This window comes from Mandrillus leucophaeus, unplaced genomic scaffold (assembly GCF_000951045.1).
Source record: "Mandrillus leucophaeus isolate KB7577 unplaced genomic scaffold, Mleu.le_1.0 Scaffold353, whole genome shotgun sequence".
Taxonomy (NCBI): domain Eukaryota; kingdom Metazoa; phylum Chordata; class Mammalia; order Primates; family Cercopithecidae; genus Mandrillus; species Mandrillus leucophaeus.
In genome coordinates this window covers 4,185,990-4,196,625 of record NW_012103732.1, presented here as the reverse complement: position 1 = coordinate 4,196,625, position 10,636 = coordinate 4,185,990, and positions in this window count along the sequence as shown.

Sequence of the window (10,636 nt, the reverse complement as noted above, 5' to 3'; positions counted from 1 at the left end):
AAAAAAAAAAAAAAAAAAAAAATTGTGAAATGGTTATACAAAATGTCTTTGAATGCCCCCAATTTCTAAACATATGTCACTAATCAGAGCCACCGATTATATCTAAGTGTTCCATTTGTCTACATTCTCAAAAACTGGTAATAACAAATAATAAACAAGTCTTGAACATTTACAAGAAATATTACACAACAGTTTCTATACTAGAGGAAATTCACTGAAAACATTTTATTCTAATTCTTTATAGGACACAAAACCATTTATTATTTTTTCCACCCTTTCTTTTAATCTGCATAAGGTAATCTGTCTAAACGACCTGACCAATCAGAAGAGATGGTTGACACTCTAATGCAGGAGTCCCCAACCCCCAGTCTGCAGACCAGTACCTGTCCACAGCCTGTTAGGAAACAGGCCGCAGAGCAGGAGGTCGGCCAGCTAACATTACCGCCTGAACTCTGCCTCCTGTCAGATAAGCCGTGGCATTAGTTTCTCCTGGGAGCACGAACCCTATCGTGCATTGTGCATGCAAGGGATCTAGGTTGTGTACCCCTTATGAGAATTTAACTAATGCCTGATGATCTGAGATGTAACAGTTCCATCTGGAAATCATGCTTCTCTGCTACTCGTGTGTGGAAAAATTGTCTAACACAAAACCAGTCCCTAGTGCCAAAAAGGTTGGGGATCGCTGCTTTAATGTCTTAAAAAGTTGTTTCATATCTAAGAAGAGCAACTAAGGAAAGCCAGGGCTCAGCCAAGGTCCCAGCTAGTGAGAAAACCTGCCCTCATCACTGAACAGAGTGATGATGTCAGACCGCAGCCCAAACACGTCATAAGATGAATGGAGCACAGGTGTGCTCTAGTGAAAGGGGCACAGATACTAACATAAGACCATGTGGATGCGGATGCTGGTTCCAATTTTGTCACTGTGTAAATTTGAGCAAGTTATATAACATCAGTGAGATGCCCTTTTTCTAATCTGTAAGATGTGAATAATAATAGTGTCATTTCTTGACTGTTTCGAGAATTAAATGAGATAATGTGTGTAATGATGTTAGTGCTGTGGCTGGAATAATAAATGTGAGCATTTATCGTCAGTAAACATCCAGCCTATGGTAGTACACATGTTGAGAAAATCAGCCCAACGCATACGCCTTCTTCTTAAACAGAAAATGCTAGCTAGAAAAGTTTTTTGTATTTTTCTAATGATTTGAAACTTGTTTCTGTATTTTGGGCTCCAGCAGGTCTGAAAATTGATTTAAGAAACGGAGTTCTGTGGCAAACAAAGGGAGACTGAGACAGTCATCCATCCCTATAGGCACACCATCCAACTTGGACAGAGTTAATTTTATAGACCCAGGATATCTGCAAAACCCTAAAGGGACTGTAGAGTGGCTGCCCTGAGATGTCTCAGGTTCTGTGAAGCAGCCAGTCTTCTGGTGGGCTGATAGACCACAGGAGAGGCCTCTAAAGTCCTCCTGGCTCAAGTGTACATTCTCTATGGTCCCCCCTGAGTGTCACTAACTGATTATACACCAAAAAGTGGGTGGGAGGTTCAGAATAGGTGACGACTCACGGTTATTTAAAATGCATGTCTATGTTACCTGGAGGGAGCCTCCAAGCCCCCAAGAGCAGATTAGCATAGATTAATTTGTCAGATTAGCTAGCTGACATTTGGGGCCCTGAGGGGAAGAACAGGAAACTTTCTGTGAGAGGAGCAGAATGGCAGGGAGAAGGGAGGGTGCAGGCCCAGGATAGAGTAGGAGGGAGAAGCTGTGCAAAGAAGAGAGGAGCAGTCACGGCAACTTTCTCCAAACCACACAGCCCACACGTGACCCTGGAAGGAAAGGACTGCTTCACAGAGGTGCAGGAGAATTCAACCAGGTCCTTGACAATGTCCCAGCAATTCAGTAAGAAAAAAGAAATCCTCCATAGAGGGCAAGGAGTACCTCCTCATTATGAACCAGCCTCGGGACACCCAAGACAAAGTGTTTTGCCTATACCAGGTTCAATAATTTTTAGTAATAGGAACTACAATCCATTATAGAGGAAGAGGAGCTTTATCAACAAACGAAAATACTGCTCTGGGTAAACAAAAGAGAGAGAACTCCATACAGAAAAGTGCCTCAGAAGCGCTGTTATAAATCTGGTACCACAGTCTCTGTTTTTCCCTCTCCGTCATAGTTTTGGCTACTGACAATCTGCGAAATACTCAATAGGAATCGAGATGATGTGTATGTGCTAATAGGCCGGAATGCATCCCAGGGAGCTGATACAATTCTAAGTAATATTAAAAGAACCACTTTAAAATATGTACATATGTTACCCAACTGAAATTTTGTTTATTTATCAAAATTAAAATTAATTTTTTGTGGCCAATAGCTATTTTGCAGCATCTAATTTCCCACAGGAAACTTGAAACTTTGAAATTCATTACAGGCCCTTGTGCTGTGAAATAAGTATTAAAAATATGAGAAAATGCCCTTCTTGGTCTTAATGAATTTACCAAGTGTCAAAAGCAAATAGTAAATTAATATTTTGGAGCCCAAGAATCAAAATTTGAGAAAAGGCTCTGTTCTTTAAGAAAAAAAAAGTATATTTTCTCATTTGTTTATTCAAATACTACTTTTTTGCAACTTCATAGATAATCCTGGACACCCAGAACTATTTTCCCAACAAGAAAACTATCTGATAATTAGATCTGAATGAGTTGACTAGTTATGAGGTGAGTAAGAAGCAATATTTGCATCTCTTTAAATATCTGCGTATGTATTTGTCATGACCAAGTGAAGCTTTGTCCATTTATGCAAAGCAAACTTCAGCAGAATTTGGAGAGTGAGTCAGAACATCCCTAGGAGCCAAAAAGGCCATTTGCTCTCTCAATCTTTTATACAGAGGATCCAAGTATAATCAAAGGACAGCAGTACCCTTCACTATTTCAATAAATAAACATGAGTGAAAGAAAAACACAGGCAAAAGAATTCAGCCGCTAAAACTCCTTTCCTACATTACATTTTCAGCTTTGAGCACAAGTTTTAAAAATACAGTTTAGGCTTGGGAAACATTAGTTTTCAGGCCATCTAGTCAATTTCCTACAAATGTTGAATGGCTAATCATAGAATAATTTCATAGGGTTTTTTGTTGAGTTATTGTTGTTTTGAATGTTCGGTTAAATGATTTACCAATGGAGTCAGCAGTGAAAATTGTTATCACTGGTATAAAACCTTTCTGTTTTTCATCTGGGAGCATAATTTGGTTATTCTTACTCTCTCAGTTGTGTTACTAATGAGTACTAAAAATAATTGTTGTATAACCACTGTTATTCATCACTAAACTTGGAATTTAGAAACTCTAAAAAAGAAAAAAAGCTATTGAGCTATTGACTAGAAAGTCAAGACATGAGAAATAGACTGGAAGTGACATAGTTTCGAGGATGAGCTGTCCTATTGCAGCACACTCAACTTCTGTCACTAGGATATTAAGTTCATGCCCAGTTTACATGGGTGGCATTTAGGAGTTAATGAATTTCTGCCAAAGTGAGTAATATGGTTCTTTCTCACTGATAAGATTAAGACCAGTACCTTTCCCAAGTAGTGTTAAGTAGCAATGAACTTCTTCATCCTTGTGAACAGAGCTTGACAGACATTGTCAGACTCTCACTCCTGAGGTATCATTGTCATTCACTCTGCATTAACCCCGCTAGGAGCTACTGCTGGATTTAGCCTTCAAAGTCTCCTCATTATTTGACAAGTTAGAAGAGGTAGTGGAACTACTAGTAATTGGGGAACTACAACTCTATCCCAGCAAGTGACCTTGTCCCCAAACTAAGCTCTCGCTGGCCCCAGGTAGAACAACCTTAATTGGCAGAGTAGTTATTATTGCGGCTCTTCAACAGGCATATTCCAGGCAAGGAATGGGTGAGAAGAATTTCAGCACAATGCAGTGCAGATGAAATACTGATAACTCCATCTGAGGCTGGCATATTGTGTGCAAGTGTCACTAACTTTGGATTTATCTCTGTCACTTATTTTCCATCTTAAAGAAGAACTTGATTTAGAGCTTCAAATAATTACCTCCAAATGAATGAGTGGTGAACATATGCAAACGAAATTTTAAGTGGGAGCTGAGGTTTCCTTCTGCCCTCTGACTTTAAAAATCTGATCCCCAGCACAGAGTCAGATTGATATTAAGTTGATATTCAAATAACTTTGGTGAACTTTTAATTCGCTTTTACATTTTTCAGCCCTCTATGCTCCCAAGTACCATCTGAAGCTGGAAACTACAAATAATACAAAGACTATTTCTTGGTTCCTAATAGTTTGTTTTCATGATCAAGTGGATTAAACATTTTAGATCTTACTAGAAAACTCTGAAAACGAAAAGGTTTGAATTCTAATGAAACAATTTTCATAAATACCTTAACATTGAGATGCCATACTATAATTAAAAATAAATCAGCATGCAGAAGTTTGTCTAACCCTTTGAACAATGGAATATCTCTTTGGTTAGTTATTATGAAATATTCAAGTACTATGGAATATTTTGAAATAATGCTCAAAATCTGTTTGGTTTCTTGAAGCCAAAGCATTGTTATATTAGTCTTTTGACATATAGAAAAATGTGTATCTTAAACCCAAAACTAGAGTTCAACATATTCCTTTGTAACTTAATTCCAGTGGAAAATAGTTTAATGCTCCTCTCCCTGCTGTTAAAGAAAAAAGATCCAGTCTCTTCCGTGTACTTTATCATTATGCAGCACTTGCAGAAGTGTGGAATGGGAACATCCACAAAATGTACATGCTTGTAGCTATTTGTCAAAATAACAACTAAGGAAGGAGGCGCTAGTTTTCTCAAATATTTTCCACAAGCTTCCCATGTGAAATATGTCTTATATTACTCTTTGTTATAAGTAACTTACTAATCTAAGTTGAGTTTTGAAGACTTGGTAAAACTTCAGTGTTTTCAAAAATCATTTATAGTCTATATGCAGCAAAGCAAAAATTTAGAAATGGGGTCATCACTATCACCCTCTGAATTTACATATTTGTGTGGCCAAGGAGCCATTCAAAATGAATGAAGCAAGACTAAAAGACAAAAAATACACTTATCTTCAGATTAAAGTATGGGAATATTCAGATAAAGGTACAAGTATAAATCTAAATTATCCAAATCCACTACATTATTCTGTAATATTTGTTTTTCTATCATCAAATAAATATGAACTGTATCAATTTAATTACAAGTAAATGTATATGAAAAGCAAAAATTTCTCACCTTGATTTAGGACTACAGGTGTTATATATTTGAGATCTACTAATCCTAAACGTAATCAAACATATTCTTTAGTTTCTCTCTGATAGCTTCTATGATTGGCTCTCATACCTGAGAATTATTATTGAAGTCATATTCATTTTCTCATTTTTTTTTTTGCATTGAATGTAAATCCTAAGCTATTCCAAAATACAGAGAAAAAACAGCAATCTTTGACATGCCTAAGAAACTTCAACGTGTGGGATTAGATATATTAACAAAACATAGGAATCTTAAGTGGTCAGGGAGTTAGGGTAACCCACAGTTCCTATTTGCCCAAGACCGAGAAGGATTCCTAGGACATAGAACTTTGAGTGTTTAGTGTAAAACCAGGACAAGTTGGTCCTCTTCAAGGAGACAGTACCTTAGCTCAACTCATATGGATACATTTGTCAAACTTTCCTGCAGCAAATGTGTAGTCAAGTCAAAACAGTTGCTCTTCACCTTAGGGAAATAAAGGATGCAATGGGGAATTTGTTTACAGTGTTGGTTTTAAGATTGTAGAGCATTAGGAATATGAGGAAGTTTCTGCACTCACTTTGGTGGTTTTTTATGAGTATTTTCACCACATCTTTCAAACTCCTGTTCTTAAACACTGCCAAGGTTTCATTAAAAATACAAGCACTACTGCCAAGACAAGAGAGCTGCACTTTATGAAGAAGAAGTAGAAACCTAAGTATAGTTGTATATATTTTATGTTTTCTATCCCAATAAAACATGATGGTTAGTTATGTTGTTTGCTTTAAAAGTCTCTTAAGATTCTATTTTTTCCTCATGTCCATAAGCTAAGGAATTGTCTGGAGTAATCTAATGCAATGATATGGGCTGAACCCAGAAAAAAAGAGTATGTCAAGGCACCAGGTAATGGTTAAAAGATTAATAAGTATAAGGGTTTGAGCAGAACACCTAATAACTTCTCAGTAGTCTTCTAAAGTAGCTGAGATCCACAGCTATAGCCCTTGCTGAATTAAACATTTCAGCCCAGCTTACTAGCACCACAATACACAGGTAGAAGTAATAAGTAATAATGAGTTTTGGGCCATTGAACACTGTGAATTTTCCCAGTGTACTGCAATTATAGAAACATCTGTGCTAAATAAGTTCCTACTGAAAGCTAGGAGTGTTTAATAATCCTCGCAATTTCTCATTATCAACCCTAATAGAAGAGAGAGTAAACTCTGCAAAAGTTTACCATTTTCAAAGAAAATTGCCAGGAATGTGATCATTTCTGGTACTACATTTCCCTGGACGATAAAAACACCAGAGACAACCTCCTTGGAAAAGAACATTAAACAGCAGCCTTAATAACATGTACCATAGCACAAGGCAAATTATGCCACTTTCAACACCCAAACCATTCTTGCTAGAGTATCCCCTGCACTATGACCTGACAACTAGGAGATGGATGTTGCTTCTCAGTTTTCTCTACTGCCTCTGACAGGAGAATGTGGCCTAAAAATACACAAACCTTTCCTCAGATCTGTCCTGACCACTAAGGCCTCAATTGAAATGGCTCCACACCAGCTGACTGCTTCCCGCAGGGCTCATTCCAAAACAAGCCTAGATTTTAGAGCCAGCATCTGAAAAATCTTAACAACCACGAAGGGTCAACTATTGCTACTGAAGGGAATGTCACCCCTCTAGAGGAATATGAGTGACTTGGATGTGACTAGCAATAGTTGAGTAGATGCCTCTTTAATTAGTTTGGGAACAATGCAGCAGATATTACTTTGGAAGAAGGTAGCATATGAGAGCCAGTGAATCTCCATAGCTGGAACTAGTTTATGAAAAAAAAAAAGTGGCAAACAGAGCCCATCACAGAGTATGACTGCTTCATTATTAGCAAAGAGAAAAAAAGTGATTTGCATCCAACCCTGTCAAAATAATAGCTGGCTTGAGTTCTGTGACTGAAGTGATGGCCTCACTGGTACCAGACAACACACTGAAACTTTTAAAGCATGGTTAAGATGCCTTGGAACTGTGCTGATTAAATTTATGTGCTGTCGTGGGTGGGCCAAGATACTCAGACACGTGGTCAAGCACTCTACTGAATGTTTCTGTGAGAGTGTGTTGGATGAAATTAACATTTTAAGCATTGGACTTTGAGTAATGCAGATTGCACCCCATAATGTGGGTGAGCCTGATCCAATCAGCTGAAGGCCTGAATAGCACAGAAAAGTAACCTCCACCAAGCAAAGAGGAATCCTACAGTAGACTGCCTTACAACTTCATCTGCAGCATCAGCTCTTCCCTGGATCTCCAGCTTGCCAGCCCGCCATGAAGACTTTAAATTCACCAGCTCCATAATCACACAAGCTAGTTCTTTAAAATAAATCTTTCTTTGGTTCTGAATCTCTGGAAAGCCCTGACTAATACTGGAACAAAAACAATATTTAGCCTCTATCCAATCTTTCCATTCATTCTACTAATTAATATCAGCAATATCTAATATTTATATACTAGATAATATGCTAAATTTATTGCATGGCATACATGATACCATTACTGTCTTCATTTGACAGATTGAGGCTTAGAGAAGTTGGTTAAGTTGCCCAAGCCCACATCTCTAGTAAGTGATAAAGGCAGGATGCCAGTCCAGATCTGACCCTTCCAGCTCCTGCATTCACCATCTCCATGATCGACCGCCCCTTCAACAAAGCGATAGCAACAAGAGAGATTATCACCAGTCAATGTGGGTTCAAAGCAGATACAACATATGTTCAAAGTACACATTTAGGGTAGGGGAAAATATTTTATCTTTGATCACTTTTGTTACTTGTTTTGCAAAGCGGAATCCCAAGGCTGGGATTCAAACCACAGTGCATACTCAATTCAGCTTACTCAACAACTGGATACATTGCCTTACTGAAATTATTTGTGCTTTTAGACCAATGTCTTACTCATCTGTCAACTGTACAGGACCCTGAATAAGTCCCTAAACTTCTCTGAGTGTCAATCTTTTCTCTATTAAAAACATAAAGGATATTCAGGCTAAATGATCTTTCTTATAACCTGGTGATAAAGGAGCTTCAGTTTGAATAGGGAAGTATTTTTTGCTTTAAAAATTCTCTTGAGGACTAAATAAAAATAGATTTGTAAGTGCAGGGGGAAATGAAAAGGCATTAGGCACATATTTGATCTTCTAAAAATCGCTTACGAGAAAATACTGCCTTGCTCAATGTGGGAACACAAGTAATAATTGGAATAAAGTTTTGATTCCTGTGATTGTGATTCATGAAGCATTTTAACTGGAGGACTTGGTTCAAAGAAGATTTTTTTTTCTGCTGCTGCTTTGTGGAGATGCTGCTTTCATGAACTCTTATTATAACACATTTCCATGAAGTCTAATCTTGGAACAGCCCAGAATGACCTATCCGTTTGTTGCTCCTGACTCTCCACTCCTCTAAATTGCCCTATCAGGCTCAGCCACTCTGAGAATATCACTAGCACTACATTTGGCTCTGTCATTATTTACATGCTTGTCCCTCTAACATTTGATCATAAGTGCCACAAAGGCAGGAAAGATACCTTTCATCCTTCAATATTGACAGCCTAACACAGTACCTAGTAATCAATTAGATAGTAAATGCTCATATTTGTGAAATGAGTAAATAAATGATTTAGTGGCTCAGATTCCTCTTCAGAATGACCCATGTTGGTATTTTTAAATAATCAAGATAGCTAATTTATCGAGTATTTATTTGTGCTGGCATTGTTTTAAATGGTTAATATACAATGTCTCATTTAATTATACTCTATGAGGCAGGTGAAACTTGGGGAACATTTCATTCACAAAGCTGTTTTAAGCAAATGTGTTTATCCCACTGTCAGCCTACCTAACGGACAACATGCCAAAACATTTGGGCAAGACTCTGTTCAAATTTACAATCTGAAAAGCTCAAACTACAGTGGTTATTTGCTACTTTCTGGTTGCCCAATATCCATTCTGACTGTGTTGGACAATGGACCCAAAATTCCTTTTAAGAAATTAATTCTCCCTTACTGTTTAATAGGAACTTTTTCATAGAAATATAACAAAAAAATCTGTGACCCAAGCTCAGCCAACCAGACTCTTCTTTTTTTTTTTTTTTTTTTTCAATCCGTAGCTTGAGCAGAATGAAGCAAAGACAGGAAGTATGGGAGCATGAGAGTTGGAGCCTATAGCTTCTAGCAACAATGGTTCCTTCTACCAGAACCTCAGAATTGTTCCCTGCCCTTCCTAAATCTTGTTCTTCAAATTTCCTTTCCACCATAGGAGCCACTCCAATATTTTTCTCAAAAGTTTTCTTCCCCCCCCACCCCCCTCCACCCACTGCATAAAGTCAGTTCTGTTGCTTACAACCATAAGGTCTTAATTGACGTTGATGCCTGCCCCTGGAGAGCAGAATTCTCTCCCCCATCCCCAAGTACCTGCTATTATTTTTGTAGCCCACAGGTAGAAGCATAATAAAGATGCAATTCACATTCTTGGAAGCTTGATGTTCTCTCTGAAAGATTTGCTTTCAATCAGGGTCTGTGACTAGGATGAAACAAGCAAGTACCAAGAGTGCAAAATAGAAGGCACAACCTTATAGTTGTGCAGGTCCCAGGCCAGCTCCTGAGAGTAAGAACCTCCTGACATTTTGCACAACTGTGGCTTCTTGACTCATCCTAGTCCAGCTCTGTTCTCAAGCTATGTTTTCTGACAGAGGTGTGTTTCTTTTATGAAGAAATGTTTCTGGCTGTAGGTCCACAGGACTTCATATTGCACCAATTCTCTCCCAGATACTGTGATTTCAAGGCTGCAGAAGCAGTAGTTGCTTGAGGACTGGGAAACATGAGAGGCTGCAAGGGACATTTGAGGATTTTGAAGAATTGCCCACTCAACTTTTCAGGATCTATGCAGGACTGTCTCCTACTATCATTATTCAAGGCCCAATTCATAGGCAGAGCACACACTGGCTGGTGCCACATCACCACAATATTGAACAATTAGGAAAAGAATATGCTTCTCAGGTCATTTCACAACCACAAAACGTTTTAGGAGGACTGACAACCCCTGAGGCTTTACCAAAATCAGAAAGAGAAACGTAGTGGAACTAACAGGAAGTGGAGCAGGGAAGATTTCAACAGGACTTCAGCAGAACCTTGTAATTAGAAGAGTGATAAAATGCAGAAGACTTTTAAGAGAGATTGTGAGTCTTTGAACTCTTGAGGGCTTTATAAAAACCATATGAAACTATCTCTCCTGTTAGACATTCACTGGACTTATTATTTTGATTCCATAGCTTAAAACTCTTGGGTGGTTAGCCACATGCTTGTTGAGGGTTCACAAACATTATTAATACTGGAA